Here is a 17321-nt window from a genome sequence, read left to right as displayed (position 1 = left end):
ACCTACCTGGGCCAATGGATGTCTTTAAAAACAATTTCTCATAGAAAGGATGAATGAAAAAGGGAATGAGAACACCTCCCTGCATTGGTGTGGATGAACCTCCAAATTACATTGTAAAATTTAAAAAAAAGAATATGAAAATTTTCTCTTAATCTTGTACAGACCTTTCAATAAATAATCATTGAATGAATACATTAACAAAATATTTGTAAGAGGCACAAAATATGGGTTTTGGTACTCTTCCTGAAAGAGAAAGGCAGGCCCGACCTCAATCACAGTCATGGATTTTGTCTTTACCAATGAGTCTACTCAGAATTTCCACGGTAGTGTACAACTTTGGCCAACCCTTCTAGCCACAGTCCCAGTTCTTTTCTGATTCTTCTTTTAATACTTTCCTCCATTTAATAGCTTAATAGCTGCTTCAGTCAGTATGGAATCTTTTTTGGGGGAGGGGAGATGTGTAATTGTTAATACTTCTTCACTGGGGCTTCCCTGGTGGCTCAGAGGTTAAAGCGTCTGCCTTCAATGCGGCAGACCCTGGTTTGATCTCTGGGTCAGGAAGATCCCCTGGAGAAGGAAATGGCAACCCACTCCAGTATTCTTGCCTGGAGAATCCCATGGACGGAGGAGCCTGGTTGGCTACAGTCCATGCGGTCGCAAAGAATCGGACATGACTGAGCGACTTCACTCACTCACTCACTCACTCACTCACTCACTCACTCACTCACTCACAATAGTACTGTCAAGAACTGTGAGTGGTCTAAGATTTTATCCTATTTTCAAGCTAACAAGTCAGCTTTTTTCTGGCTCATGGCTACCTTCTCAAAAGGCAGAGGACATGAGATTCCTGGGTCAGAGATAAAAAAAAAATTTTTTATTAGAGCAAAAGTGTTAGCCACAGCTTCATGCCCCAGAGTTGCACAAGGGAGTGGCACACATGGTCCTGGGTGGATGCTTGGACATGCAGCGTGTTGCTTTATAGGAGAGGAACACTGAACTTGAGAAACCTGCCACTTTCATAGTAAGTGGAAGGAAGCCTAGTTTTTGTCTTAGGGGAGATGTAACCTCATCTCATTGAGGTTTCAAACTCAACCCTGAGATGTAGCTTTTGTATAGAGTGGCCAGAGCCTTGCATTCTTGATGTGGCCAGCAAGATAATGCAGGGAAGTCCAAAGTCAAGAGATGATGGCTTCTCTCAATATGGACCACAGGAGGTGTGAAGCGAGCTGGGTTTTGGTAGACACACAGAACAAACTTAAGATGTAATATTGCATAATAACATAGCTGCTGCTGCTGCTGCTAAGTCGCTTCAGTTGTGTCCAACTCTGTGCGACCTCATAGACGGCAGCTCACCAGGCTCCCCCATCCCTGGGGTTCTCCAGGCAAGAACAGTGGAGTGGGCTGCCATTTCCTTCTCCAATGCATAAAAGTGAAAAGTGAAAGCGAAGCTGCTCAGTCATGACCGACCCGCAGCAACCCTAGGGACTGCAGACTACCAGGCTCCTCCATCCATGGGATTTTCCAGGCAAGAGTACTGGAGTAGGTTGCCATTGCCTTCTCTAATAACATAGCAAAGGCTGACAAATGTTTAAAATTCTTTTCTAACATCAAGTAGAAAGATTTGAGCATTTAGAATCTAGTAATTCTAAATGGTGTTTTCTATATTCAGATTCACAATAAGAAAATTTTTATTTAGCAGAATTTCAAAAAATTGAATTCCTGAATACCCTAAATTCAGATCATGGCAGTTTTTTCAAATTTCTCAACTTATATTTTTGTCATTGTTCATGCTTATGGATCTACTAAAGTAGTGGAACAAATATATTCCCTTCTTTTAGTACTTGGGATAAAATATTAGGAACTCAACATTATATTATCAAAGGTACTTCACAGTTGGCCTCATAAAGAGTGGCTTCAACCCTTCTGAAGAGCTGAGAGAACTTCAATAAAAGAAAGAGATGAGATTGCTCAAGACCCAGGTTAGTAGTAGATGTGACGGTCATTTTATGTGTCAGCTTTGCTGGACCATGGTGCCCACATGTGTGGTCAAACATTCTGGATGTTTCTGTGGAGATATTTTGGGACAAATTATGCAAATATATGATGACATATATCCATAGTGTAGTATTATAAAGAACTGTCTCACTACACTAAAAATCTTCTGTGCTCTATTTATCCTTCCTTCCCTTCTAACCCCTGACAACCATTAATCGTTTTTCATCTTCGTAGTTTTGCCTTTTCCAGATGTCATCATATAGTTGGAATCATACAGTATGAAGTCTTTTCAGCTTGCCTTTTTCTACTTCATAATATGCATTTGCATTTCCTCTATGTCTTTTCATATTTTCGTAGCGCATTTCTTGTAGGCACAGAATAATATTCCATTGTCAGTATGGGCCGCCATTTCTTTTTCCATTCACCTACTGAAAGGCATTTTGGTTGCTTCCAAATTTTGGCAATTATGAATAAAGCTGTTATGAACATTCATTTTTGTGTGGATATATGTTTTCAATTAATTTGGGTAAATGCCAAGGAGCGTGATTGCTGGATTGAACAGTAAGAGTATGTTAATTACATAAGAAATTACCAAAGTATCTTCCAGAGGGACTGTACCATTCTGTACACTCAACAGCAATGAATGAGAGGTCCTATTGCTCCACATCCTTGCTGGCACTTGGTGTTGTTAGTGTTCTAGATTTTGGACCTTGTAATAGATATATAGTGGTTAAAAAAATTTTTTTAATATGCATTTCCCTGGTGAAATTTGATATGGAACATCTTTTCATATGCTTATTTGCAATCTGTGTAATTTCTTTGGTGCGGTATCTATTCAGCCTTTTTGTCCATTTTTAAATTGGATTTTTTTTTTATTGTGGAGTTTTCAAAGTTCTTTGTATATTTTGGATAACAGTCTTTTATCAGACATTAAGGCTTTTTATACAAAAGTATTTGCTTTAGTATTAATTTTTTCCCCTGGGTTGTGTATCCCAGTAATTGATTATGATCGAGCTGCCATAGATTTAACAGAGTCAGCTGCAAAGTAAAAGGGAGATGAAGCTGAGTTTACTAGTTTTAAAAATGTTTTGCATAAGAGAGTGTGGATGTGGTGAAAAGTAATATGAAACAAGGAAAATGAAACAACTTAGCTTTTTAAAAAATGTCATGTTAAAATTAAATTGCCTCTCTAATGAAGCAAATGACAGACTCTTTTGGTGTATAATGTTGGAAAGCCAATTTTATGACTTGATTTATATTGGGACCTTTTAAATTCTTCCTAAGGTAGTCCCAAGACACTTTAACAAGGGCATTTTTGCGAAGCAATTTTTTGATCAACTTGCAAGATTAGTTTTGCCTGAGTTTAACTAGGTCATGCTTTCTTTTCTATCTCAGCAGAATCATACTTTAACAAAGCCCAAACAGAGCAAATATGGATACACTTTTAAAAAATGTGGTTTGAGATATTAACAAATTAGTTTGATAATTTTAGGTATTAGTTAGGGCCCTCTAGAGAAATGGAACTAGTAAGATTTATATACATACAAATAGAGATTTAGTTTTGAGAAATTGGCTCATGAAATTTGGGGAATTAGCAAGTCTAAAATCCAAAAGGCAGGCTGAGTGGCTGGAAATTCAGGTAAGAGTACAATTACTTAAAAATTGGAAATTATACATGTGGCTCATATTATATTTTTACTGGTCCATACTGCTTTCACGCTTGTGAAAGGAGAGAGGAAGAGGGATTAGGTAGGATGACTCAAACATGGAGCTCTGAAAAACTTTGGGCCTGGTTGATCAGGGCCGTCCTTAAGCAAAGGCTGGCCTTTGAAGGAGTCCAATGTTGGGTAGGAGGGAGTTGGCACTAGTATCCTAGCCTCGCTCAGCTGTTTGTTGTAATTGTACTCCCAACTTCTGCATTGCCCAACTGCACTTGTGTGAAGGACCCAGAACTGAGTGCTGGCTGAGGGCCATCCTCGGGACCTCTGAGACTTCCCTCAAACTTGCGAGCTTTCTAAGCCTCGGGGGTAAGTTGAGATATTTGGGTTTGAAGGCTTCTCCTGTGTCCCTTCAACTAGCTACTGTTCTGGAGCCCTTACTCAGTCAAACTGAGGCTGTAAGTCTTGAAGTTCTGTTTCACAGTCTCTAAAAAACACCATTGAGCAGAGAACATTGCAGAACTCCAGCATCTGCCATTGTCTTTATTTCGGAGGTGATTCTCATAAAATGTGTGCAGCCTTTACAGCTGATCAGCCAATCTTGTACTGGTAGTTAAAGTCTAATGAGAAGTGATTCTGTTCTCAAAGAGATTACAATCAGGTCTATGGGCAAATGCAACAGACGTAGTTTTCTTTGAGTTATAATGTTCTGTGAAGGAGCTGATTGCAAAGAGAGAAGAGATTAAGATGCCGGGGTTTTGATGAAGTGATCAGTCCTTTTATGGAGGTGTTGCAAAAGTATATTTTTTAAAAGCTACTTTAGAATGTAACCTTCACCATCCAAAGAAATGTCATTCTTTCTGTGTGTGTTGATACGAAATCTCCAAAGAAGGAAAAAAAAATAAGTTTATGCCATAGATAAAAAGCCTCAGTAGGAGAATCCCCTTCAGCGAAGTCAGGGATTATTCTGTAAGGTTACAGATGCTTTCTAGTCATTAAATATTTTACATAATAATGAATATGATGAGTTATAAATATTATTAGATAAAAAATATCCTTGTGTATATTTTGTACAAATTTTATACCTGTTAACATGTATTTTACTCTCTAAGTAAGACTGTACAGTTTAGTGAATAATTAAGACTGTAGACATTGAAAATCCAAGTCCCCTATGGCAGCATGGACTTGAGTAATTATTTAGCCTTTCTGAGCCTCATTTTTTAAACTGTAAACTGAAATGTTTATAGTACTCAGCCCATATTATCCGTTGTGAGAATTGAGATAATGCATGCAAATACTTAGCACTGGGCCTAACACATAGTAAATGTTCAAGAAATAGTTAATATTATTTGAAGAGACAGGAACTGCTACACATCATCAGCTATTCAAGAAATGTCATATTTCTTGTTTTTCTAACTCGACTGAAAGTTTCCACCTGCCAAGGTTAGCAAAAAATGTTCAACATGAGCCAAATGTCAGGCTCCTCTCCTCCCCCTGTATTGTGGAAGAACCTCTAGAGCTTATGCAATGCAGGAAAATGGGAATAGTCTCTGGCTGTACACTGCAGAGAGGCCATTGCATTATTTCATTTGAAATCAGACAGCTCTAATAGAAGCTTTCTCTGTCTGTGAAGGAAGACAGCCTTCCAAGATGTGGGGGACCAACTTGCCTTGGTTTACCTAGAACTTCCCTTGTTTTACATTGATAGTCCTGAATCCTGGGAACTCCTGGAGCAAACTGGGGCAGCTGGTCCCCTTGAGCACTATCAGCCTTTTGAGAGTGACTGAATTGGAAATGGGAATGATTGTGTGAACCCTTCAGAGCTAGGTCCCTGCACCTACCTTGGAAACCAGCAACATCACTGTGACTGGGGCCATGTCCCTATTGCATCCATTTCCTCCCTTTCTGATGGTCTTGTTTAATGCTTGGTTAATATTTAATGCTAGGATATAAAAACAACAGTCGATTTAAGAATTGCCCTCCTGGCAGAATACCCCTCTTGACAAGTCTCCATTTTATTCAGAAAGGTTATGAATAAAACACAAATCCCCCCATGTCAAAGACTCCAAGGACAGACCACATTCTAAAGTGTGGGTATGTGTCATATATGTGTAAACTAGAAAAATGGTGTAGATGAGTTTATTTGCAAAACAGAAATAGAGACACGGACATAGAGAACAAATGTATAGATACCAAGATGGGAAGGGAGGAGGTGAGATGGATTGGGAGATCGGGATTGATACACATAACACTACTATGTATAAAATAGACTACTAAAGATAATTGACGTATAGCACAGGGATCTCTACTCAGCTCTCCGTGGTGACCTACATGGGAAGGAAATCTAAGAAAGAGGGGTATATAAAGCTGATTCACTTTGTTGTACAGCAGAAACTAACACAACATTGTAAAGCAACTATCAATCAGTTCAGTTCAATCACTCAGTTGTGTTCGACTCTTTGTGACCCCATGGACTGCCACATGGCAAGCTTCCCTGTCCATCACCAACTCCTGGAACTTGCTCAGATTCATGTTCATTGAGTCAGTGATGCCATCTAACCATCTCATCCTCTGTTGTCCCCTTAAACTATACTCCAATAAAATAAAAAATAGATTAAAAGATAAAAAATAAATAAATAAAATGTGGGCATGTGGGAATGGGCACCAACAATTCCACAGGTTTAAACAAATAGATAATTTATCAATAGGCTGTTTGGCCACATTGACTTCTTAACTTTTTACCACCAGCATCACTTGTTATACCGTCACCACCACTACTGTTACCTAAATTGGCCTTGCTAAGATATATCAATTAGCTCATTAATCCAGATCTCACCTAATAATTTTTGTTGGCTTCCATTGCTCTCTGAATGTGATAACAAAAACCTTAGTTTTGTTTGCTGCAAATACCCAAAGTTTCTTCCTAAATGACCTCCCATCAAACCCAAGAAGGAAGCGAGAAGGAATGGCCTAGTGCACTCCTAACTTGTTCTCTTGCCCCTGGCTCTTCCTCCTCTAACCCATGCTGCAGAAATATCAGCTTAGGCTTCAAGTTTTAAAATGTTGCTGTCACCAAGGCTGTGAGTCTGCCCCCATTTTTAAAGACGTTTTCAGGTTAAATTTCAATCAGCTTGGTAACTAAGGGACTCCACACACCAGCCTTAACATTTTATTCAAACTCTCCCTCTCATTATCCTCATGATGAAACTTCTGGAGAGACAGACAAGTCTGCTGGCCCAGCATCCTCATCTTTTCCTCCTTCTTCAAAATGACCCATCCCACAGCGCTGAGCTAAGTCACTCCTCCCTGAGGCATCTCTCCCTCTGCTGGAGCTGTCTCTCCTTCTTCTGGAACTTCTGGGAGAAGAAGCTTGAGTTCCTCACCTAGGAAGCAACCAGGAGAGGAAGAGACAATGTCAGACAGGGCTGAACAAGTTGCTGCCACATTTTGTTTCTTTGGGGATATATCTTGGTAAGGATAGTGTTAGCTCACACCTCAAATATTCAGAAAAGCCGAAAGCCTCCTTTCCTTGGCACTTAAATTGCAGAGTGGAATGAGAGGAAACTTCACGTTGGTCACATGTTGTCGTACTCACGGATCACCAATCACTTGCATTTTGTGACACTAAGACTACCAAATAAATTCAATGTTTATTATCCTTTGGCTTTTTGAGATTTAACTCCTTTTTTCCACGGAGCACCCAAACTAACATTTGGAGAAATGCCCATTATGCCGTCTTGGTGGCAGTTCGTGTCCAGGAGCAGATGACACAGGCTAAGTGAAATGAATGCTTTTTCCTGGAACTTTAGTCTTTACAGAAGTGCCTGGAGTTGGCTGGAGTCTGTCTGTCTTTTACAGTAGCAGTGCGTGTGTGGGCCAGATATCCTGCTGCCCCCATCTGTGCTGTGACTATGGCATCCCAGCCCTTAGCCCTCTCCTGCTCCCTCGTATTTCCCAACCCTGGGCCTCCCATCTCCTATTAATTCTGTGACACCAGATAATCTAATAACTTCTCTGTTTTGCTTAAGCTGTACAGATGTGGTCTCTTTCACTTATGGACAAGAATTTTGGCTGATAATAAATAGAGTAGTAATATTAATTATCATTTTTTATAATGGTAAGCTAACAATAATTGAGCACACTCTAAGTGTTCACATGTATTAACATCCCATCCTCATTGAGATAGGCACTGTCATCCTGATTTCCAGATGAGGAAAATTGAATTGCAGGAAGGTTGCTTGAATCTGCTGGCTAATAAATAAATAGCAGAGATAGGATTTGAATCTACACAGTCTCTTAACCAAACTGTTCAGAAATTCGTATCCGGAATTGGAGTTCTAGGTAACAGATCTTCAAGGCTACGTGGAGAACTAGAGACAAGTTTTCAATCTAGATAGCATGGAGAGCATTAAATGTTCTGTTATTTTTCTGAGTTAGTAATCTAGCAGTCCTTGGCCTTCAGTAATAAGATAGTGAAAGAAATGATTGCTTCTGAACATCAATAATCAGGGATTCATTGAAGAGAAGGTTCTGGCAGACCACGTTGTCACCACCATCAATGAAGTATGAAAAATATGAAATATTGATGGATGGCTGCTTCTGGTAACGCTGAATGGCTTAAAGCCAGAGAGCGATGAACTTAAATCTCTAAATCTCAGTTTGAGCCATGGAATGAAATTCAGGGACCTTCTATAACCATGATGAAAGAATTTATTATTTTGCCCTAACAGACTGCAATAGTCAAACCCAGAAGTAGATTTTGATCGTAAAGTGTTCCAAACTATATCATTGGATAAAATTTTCACTTCCATGGAAAGGTAGTCATCAATCAAAAAAGAGTAGACTGCCAGGGAGTGGGATGGGGTCCAGGAGAGGACCCATGTCTGAGTAACCGAAATCCCCACACTCTATGGAGCTTCTTTTTACAAGGGCACAGTCTCCCCTTCCTTCTCTGATGAAGTTGTTCTCTTGCTTCAAGGTTCTTTTATTTTTTTGCCTGAGGAAAAAGGTCTACTTGAAAGAAGACACCTATTCTTTAAATTTCTCACTTGCCTTATAATTGGCTTTGCTCAGAGAAATTGTCAGTCAGTTGCTAAGTAGTGTCCAACTCTTTGAGACCCCCATGAACTGCAACATACCAGACTTCCCTGTCCACCGTATCCCAGAATTTGTTCAAACTCATGTCCATTGGTGTTAGTCACTCAGCCATGTCTGAGTCTTTGAAACCCCATGGACTGTAGCCCACCAAGCTCCTCTGCCCATGGAATTCTCCAGGCAAATATACTGGAATGGGCTGCCATTTCCTTCTCCAAGAGATCTTCCGGACCCAGGGATTGAACTCAGGTTTCCCACATTGCAGGCAGATTCTTTACCATCAGGGAAGCTCATTAAGTTAGTTATGCCATCCAATCATCTCATCCTCTGTCACCCCCTTCTTCTCTTGCCCTCAATCTTTCCCAGCATCCGAGTCTTTTCCAGTGAGTCGGCTCTTCATATCAGGTGGCCAAACTTTGGAGCTTCAGCTTCAGCATCAGTTCTTCCAATGAACATTCAAGGTTGATTTCTTTTAGGATTGACTGGTTGCTTAAAACTATTACTAGAGTTAAATTTCACCATGACTTGAGTGCAAATCACAAAGTCACTCCTTGAATGAGAAGGTTTACATACCATAAGAATTTGAGGGCTTTGCTAAGTTTATGGGAAAATATCTGTGGAGTATGTGTGGGGATGACTGGTGGTGCTTGATAAATAGGGAGGAATACAATCATTTTTATGGTAGAATTTGAATACAGATATATTCAACAGATATTTTGCATTTAGAGAAAACCTGAATAGCTATATGGAGTTCCAATAATTTGTTAGGTTGATTAACCCCAAACCGATTTCAACTATAGCCCACAAAATATTGGATCAGATGAAAATACTTTTTGATGTAGAATAAATGAATATATTATTTTATACAAGGGAAATATGGAGTGATCCCTCGTAAGGATCCTGTCCAGCTACATCCTAAATTATCTTACAATCTACTCCCTTGGCAAGGTCTTCAGACAGACAAATGGTAAAGGAAACACTGTTTATGGAATGGGCAATTTTCTGAAGACTGAGGATTCTAGTAGGAGACCACACAGTAGAAATGAACCACATGATTTCAGTGTTGACTGGAGGATTCCAAGGTGGCAGAAGCCAAGGAGCCCCACTTAATTTTTAGAGACAAAAGGAGCATTATTTCCATAATTGTTAGGAGGGTCAGCATGATAATATAAATGATCTGACCCAAAGAGACTGTTAATAGTGACTACTGATATTAGGGTCTGTGAACTAAAGGATGATTACACCTAATAACCTACTTGCAATTTTCTTTGTTTCACTTCTCATTCTGCATGCTGGGTGTGACTGGTCTAAATGCCTTAACTCCAGGGTAAGAATGCTTCCAGTTTGGATACAACAATGATGTTAGTGAATTGGGTACCACATTGCCATATGGCCATTTTGAGCTCATCAGGTCCTTGGTTTATTAGGATAAAAGGCAATTATTGTGTTGTAGAATTGAGAAAGAGGATTTGGCTGTCATTGATCTCATGGTGGCTAGGAGCTTGGAGCCCATGTGATCTCTGGGAGCCTCCTCATTTCTCTGTCTCCCTCATTAATGCAACCTCATGCACACAGCACCTCCAGGGGCTCAGCAGTGAAGTTCACTACATTGCAGGTAACTCGACAAAGCAAAGAACTCCAACCACTGGTGCTGACTGAAGCAAGGGGAACATGGAATCTGTCATGGAGAAGACAAGTTAAAAAAATGGATGGGTGGCTGCTTCTGTTAACAATGAACACTGACTAGCAGCAATAGCTTTGTGACTATATGCAGAAATAAGGACTGTAACCTCAACTATATTTGAGCTTATACTCTGTCAAGTGTACATAAATATTTTAACTGATATATCTTCTTTCTCCTCTCTCTTTGATCTACTTTATAGGATGAGTTATTTATGATTATATCTATATTTTGACCATAGGTTACAGATATGGGGAAAAGTGTATACCAACTAGAGATACTAGACTAAGAGTTGGGTTGCAGTAGACTCTTAATTTGGGAATTTCCCTTTGAGTGGGAACTGAGAATGTTCTCAGTTCCATGAGGGGTTTGTTGGTTTTTGTTAGGCAGGAAAATATTTATGGATCCAAAGTGTAGACTGTAGTGGACTTTTGTAATTTTTTTCACTGCTAAGTATTTAATACTCTTCACTGTTAGCTCCTCAGTCTATATTTTGGAAAGTCCTCAATTATATGTAGTCTAGATAGAAGTTACCTGCCCCATTGGGATCTAAAGCAGTCAGAGTTTTTCTTTTCCTGCATCTCATTGCTAGGGAATTGCATGTGACTTAGTCTGGACAGTTAGGCACTCTTTCTGGAAATTTCAGCCTTGAAAATATGACCCAAGAATCTGGAGATGGAATTGATTAATTCAGCTCCATACTGATGGTGGTGGCTTATAACTGGGACTCCTATTGCTCCCCCCAGTAGCCCTGGGTAACTTTTTGTTTTCCAGATCCAATTTTCCAGCTTTGTTATAATTCTATGAGCCCACAATCTTTCCATTAAATTGCCCTTTTGCTTAAGATAGCTAGATTTATGTAGGTTCTGCTGCTTTAAACCCAAATGCTATTATATAAATTCAAATGATAATTTTAGTTCTTAAGCTTAAAAACATTTTCATGGTTCCTTTCAAGTATCTTTTTACGTGTGAAATGTTTTCCCTCTTTCCTCCCAATTTTAAGGATAAATGACAAACATTTTTCCTTCTAGCTTTATACTGAATTATCTGAAAAGAAACAACAGGGAATTTTACAATATTCCAAACTATGGGTCTCAATTTTTTCCTGAATGACTTTCTATGCTCAGTCAGAAACATATGGACAAATAATGCCCGTTGTGTGTTTGTTTGGACTTCCCTGGTGGCTCAGATGGTAAAGCATCTGTCTACGATGTGGGAGACCCAGGTTTGATCCCTGGGTTGGGAAGATCCCTTGGAGAAGGAAATGGCAATCCACTCCAGTACTCTTGCCTGGAAAATCCCATGGACAGAGGAGCCTGGTAGGCTACAGTCCATGGGGTCACAAAGAGTCGGACATGACTGAGCGACTTCATGTTCACGTGTGTTTGTTTATTTTTGCTTCTTTTCTCCTAAACTCCCATTCCCTCCTTCTCCTTTTTTGGGGAACTGTGCCCTACAGCACAAAGTGGGCAGGTGTGGGTAAGGCTGAGTCCGGAGCATCGCACGCAAATATGCAGAATCGAGAACTGCGTAAGGGCAGGGGAGCGCATGCACAGAGCCCAGTGCCCAGAACCAGGCCTGGGAAGATGTTGGCCTGGTGGGCTGTAGTGAAGAATCTGAGACAAAGGAGATGGGGAAGCGACGGCTGGGGAGACCACAGTAAGAAACGAGAACAGAGACTCCTGATGAGAATGAGTAGGTAGGGTGGGACACAGGCTGGGCCAGAAGGGCCAACGACCCCATTTGATCCAATATTGGAGCAGGGAGGGCGCCGTCATTATCTCTGAGACTGAAACTCCCAAATCGAGAAGATGGAGAGGTGGACGCAATGGTCAGGCTTGTTGTCCAAAATGATACCTTGTCACTTCTTTCCTCAAAATCTTTAATCCACCTGCACCTATAGAATGAAGTCCTAGTTCCTGGGGCTGGTTTGGGGGTCTCAGTAACCCAGGTCCCCTGGCTCACCCTCTACCACCCTCTGCATCACTGACATTCCAGTCTCGCTTTTTGCTTGTGCTGTTCCCACAGCCTGACAAACCTTTCCAGTTCTCCATTTTGAGAAGATCTTACTCATCAGAAAGCCTGCTCCAATATTGTCTGTCCCACGATGCTTCCTTCTGATCCTTGAAGTCAGAACCTTGGCTTCCTCCCCCAAGGCTGATGCCATGTTTCTTGCAATCAGTTCAGAGAAGGCCTGGCCTGCAGCCTTGACCACTCTCTTCTTGTCCTTATGAATGTGACTTGCTCTCCCTTCCGTCTCAACCTTGTCTGACTCTCTCAGACATATCCTAACCAGAATTATGGGGGGTTCAGCTTGGAGTATCTAAGACTGGTATTGACTTTGGCCCCTAATTCTGTTTGTTGGCTTGATGGGTAGGTCCTAACATAGATTCTCAAATTTATAGGCCAGTTTTGGGAATTTGCTTTGTGCTCCAGAAGCTGTTGTTTACCGGGCTAGACTCTGAGACTATGTACAATGCGGGACTTCAAAGATCTCACTGTATAGCCATCTGCTGCCCCCTTTATACACATGTCTTGCCCCTGACCTGGAGCCTAGGAAGGGCTTTTATTTATTTATTTATTTATTATTATTATTTTTTTTACTTTATTTTACTTTACAATACTGTATTGGTTTTGCCATACATTGACATGAATCCACCATGGGTGCATACAAGCTCCCAATCCTGAATCCCCCTCCCACCTCCCACCCCACCATCCCCAAGCATCCTGTATCCTGTATCAAACATAGACTGGCACTTCATTTCTTACATGACAGTATACATGTTTCAATGCCATTCTCCCAAATCATCCCACCCTCTCCCTCTCCCTCAGAGTCCAAAAGTCCGTTCTACACATCTGTGTCTCTTTTGCTGTCTGTCTTGCATCCAGGGTCATCATTACCATCTTTCTAAATTCCATATATATGTGTTAGTATACTGTATTGGTGTTTTTCTTTCTGGCTTACTTCACTCTGTATAATTGGCTCCAGTTTCATCCATCTCATTAGAACTGATTCAAATGTATTCTTTTTAACGGCTGAGTAATACTCCATTGTGTATATGTACCACTGCTTTCTTATCCATTCATCTGCTGATGGACATCTAGGTTGTTTCCATGTCCTGGCTATTATAAGCAGTGCTGCGATGAACATTGAGGTACATGTATCTCTTTCAATTCTGGTTTCCTCAGTGTGCATGCCCAGCAGTGGGATTGCTGGGTCATAAGGCAGTTCTATTTGCAATTTTTTAAGGAATCTCCACACTGTTCTCCATAGTGGCTGTACTAGTTTGCATTCCCACCAACAGTGTAAGAGGGTTCCCTTTTTTCCACATCCTCTCCAGCATTTATTGCTTGTAGACTTTTGGATCGCAGCCATTCTGACTGGTGTGAAATGGTACCTCATTGTGGTCTTGATTTGCATTTCTCTAATAATGAGTGATATTGAGCATCTTTTCATGTGTTTGTTAGCCATCCGTATGTCTTCTTTGGAGAAATGTCTGTTTAGTTCTTTGGCCCATTTTTTGATTGGGTCGTTTATTTTTCTGGAGTTGAGCTGCATAAGTTGCTTGTATATTTTTGAGATTAGTTGTTTGTCAGTTGCTTCATTTGCTATTGTTTTCTCCCATTTGGAAGGCTGTCTTTTCACCTTACTTATAGTTTCCTTTGTTGTGCAGAAACTTTTAATTTTAATTAGATCCCATTTGTTTATTTTTGCTTTTATTTCCAGTATTCTGGGAGGTGGATCATAGAGGATCCTGCTGTGACTTGTAGGTGTCCTTACAGTCTACTTCTTTGCTTGTATCTGTGATTATCAGCTGTTCTGGTTTCCCCTATTTCTGCTCTGTCCAGAGGTAGGGTCATACATAGTGTTCCTGAATGTTGGGTCCCCTCATGGTAAGATGACTTGGGCTGGATTTCTTCCTCTAAAAGGTGGCTGTGCTTTCTGGACTCCACATTCTGCTTATCAAGCTGAACTTCCTCTCTCATTTGAAGTAGAATCTGTCCTCTAATTACCTTTCCATTCTAGTAGACATGTCTATTTCCAAATTCCAGCTGCTCCTGGTCTGCCCTGCTCAGCTGCAACCTGCCGCCTTTCATGCCCTGAAAGGTGGAAAATCTATGTAGCATCTACTTTGTTCTAGCTTATATTTTGGTGTTCTGTGTGGGTTTTGATTTGCTCTTTGATAGCCAGATGCCACTCATTGGTATATACTACCCAGTGCCTAATGCAGAACTGCAACCCTGCAGGGATTCAGTATACAATATTAGGTTTAAGAGTCCCTTGACAGGCTCTTTTTAGGAATTAGCTCTGACTTCTGTTCCAGTGTCATTTTGTTTACTCTTTGGTATGCTGTGATCTTCCAAATAAGCAGGACGTTTTTATGGCACTCTGGTTGTAGTCACTCTTGCCTCTAGCCCATTAACCATATTCGTCTTTCCCAGGAATATAGTTTGATTATGCAAGACCTTCTAGCGTGTGGAAAATGACTTCCTAGAAACTACAGAATGAGGGTCTAAATTCTTGGGGGTGACATACATGTCCCTTCAGAGAATGCCTGATTTGTCTGTCCATGTTATCACTGACAGCTCTTTTATTAGTCCCTTGTGATAGAGATGATCTGAATTTTGGATTGTCCCGCCACACTCTCCATAGTTTCCCACTTCCGAGCCTCTGTCAATATTGTTTCAGCTCATCACTCTTCACTAAGAAAATCTTCATCCTTCAAGATACATTGCAAAAGCTCCAAAGATTTTCGTAATCTCTACAACTAAAGATGTTTTCATTCTCTTTGAAACTTGATAGTTTTCTGTTGGATTTTTTTTTTTTTTGCATTCTATCTTATAGTTGTTTGTGTGCTTTTTTAAAAATCATTTTTGTATTATTTTAGATGAGGAGGTCCTTGACAGTCAGAGTGGTCATCAACTCTGTAGTTAACTCTTATTGAAAGGATAGACATTCAATAATTATTTTCTATTTTATTATTATAAAACTATAAAATATTACCAGTTATTAAGGGTAGTTTCTCCATGAAGAATTTTGCTCTCTAGCCCAAACTTGCATACTGCTTTTTAAAACAGTAATATTTTAAATTTATTCTGTATTGTAAAGCTAGAAATGGGGAAATGTAGAATTATAATAAAATTTGAAAGCGTGTGGTATTTTTGCCAAAATCTTTCAAATACATCACCCTGATTTATTATGAATCTTCTCTGAGTCATAAGAGAATGACTTACAAAATATTCGACTCCTTAGAGAAAAATCTTATTTGTCTATTGAAAATGTTTAATTTATTATAATTTTTAAATACAATATTTAATCTATTGTCATTTTATATTTTCAATCGACAAATAAGATTTTTCTCTAAGGAATCAAATATTTTCTAGTGTTTTCCAAGGAGCTGTGTGATTTTTAAGTAACTTTCACATGATGGTTCTTAAGTACTTTTAATGGAAATATTATTAAATTTATATAGTAATTAATCCATGATAAAGAATTCTTTTGAGATAATATACATCCTTAACTATCACATTCTAATTTGAATTAGTATACCACTTTTCATATAATGTAAGAACTCACAAGAGTGTAATTGCACTTTCTCCCAAGTTTTGTATTATTTTCATATTTTTAACCTCTAGACATGAAATGAATCACAATAAATTATTGTCATTTTTGCTTTAAATAATTAATTGACATTTGAAGAGTGTAAGAAATGAAAGAAAAAGAGTGTATTCAGATATTTACCATTTCCAGTGCTTTTCTTTCTTAACTATAGATCCAAATTGTATCCAACATCATTTTTCTTCTGCTTGAGGAAATTTGTCATTTCTTGTAGCAAAGATCTCCTGGCACCATATTCTAACAGCTTTTTATTTGAAGATAAGTTTATTTCATCTCCATTTTTGAAAGATGTTTTTGCTAGATATAGAATGTTTCATTGATAGGGGTTTCTTTTTCCCTTTCAGTATTTAAAAGCTGTGATTCCATTGTCTTCTGGATTCTATTCTTTCTGATAAAAGCCACAGTAATTGTTGTTGTTCCCTTTATGAGATGAGTCTTTTTAAACTGTGGTTACTTTTATGAATTTTTTTTCATCTTTTATTTTTAGAAATTTCCTTTGCTATTACCAGGTGTGGTTTTCTTTTTAATCTTGCTTAGATTTTACTGAGCTGCCTGGATCTGTGGGTTGAGATCAAATTTCAAAATAAATTGGTCTTAATTTCTTTAGCTTTAATTTTCTGCCCAATTCTTTCTCTCCTTTCCTTCTGGGACTCCAATGACATGTGTCTTAGAGTGCTTGATACTATTCCACAGATATTTCATATTCTATTTTAAAGAATATTTTCTTTTTCTTTGCTTCTGTGTGGATGACTTTCACTGAGCTGTGTTCAAGTTCACCAATTATTTTCTCTGTTATGGTCAAACTTCTGTTAGAGCTAGCCAATGAATTTGTTTCAAATATCATATTTTTTAGTTCTAGTATTTCCATTTGGTTCTTTTCTTTCTCAAGTTTTCTAAAAATTCTACATAGCTCCTAAAATTTCCTATCTTCTCATCTATCCTACTAATCTTTTCCTGTAGATGCCTTAAATATTTTGTCATTTCAAAGTCTCTTTGCAACATCTGGACCATCTACTGGCTGGTTTTTATTAACTAATTTTTCTCTTGACTGTAGGGCCCATTTTTCTACTTTTCTGACGTGCGCTGCTGCTGCTGCTGCTAAGTCACTTCAGTCGTGTCCGACTCTGTGCGACCCCATAGATAGCAGCCCACCAGCTCCCCCGTCCCTGGGATTCTTCAGGCAAGAACACTGGAGTGGGTTACCATTTCCTTCTCCAGTAATTGCAAGCTTGATACTGTAGTGATAAATTATGGGAAATCTGAATTCTGTTGT

Source organism: Capricornis sumatraensis, chromosome 13 (assembly GCF_032405125.1).
Source record: "Capricornis sumatraensis isolate serow.1 chromosome 13, serow.2, whole genome shotgun sequence".
Classification (NCBI taxonomy): domain Eukaryota; kingdom Metazoa; phylum Chordata; class Mammalia; order Artiodactyla; family Bovidae; genus Capricornis; species Capricornis sumatraensis.
This window is presented reverse-complemented; position numbering follows the sequence as displayed.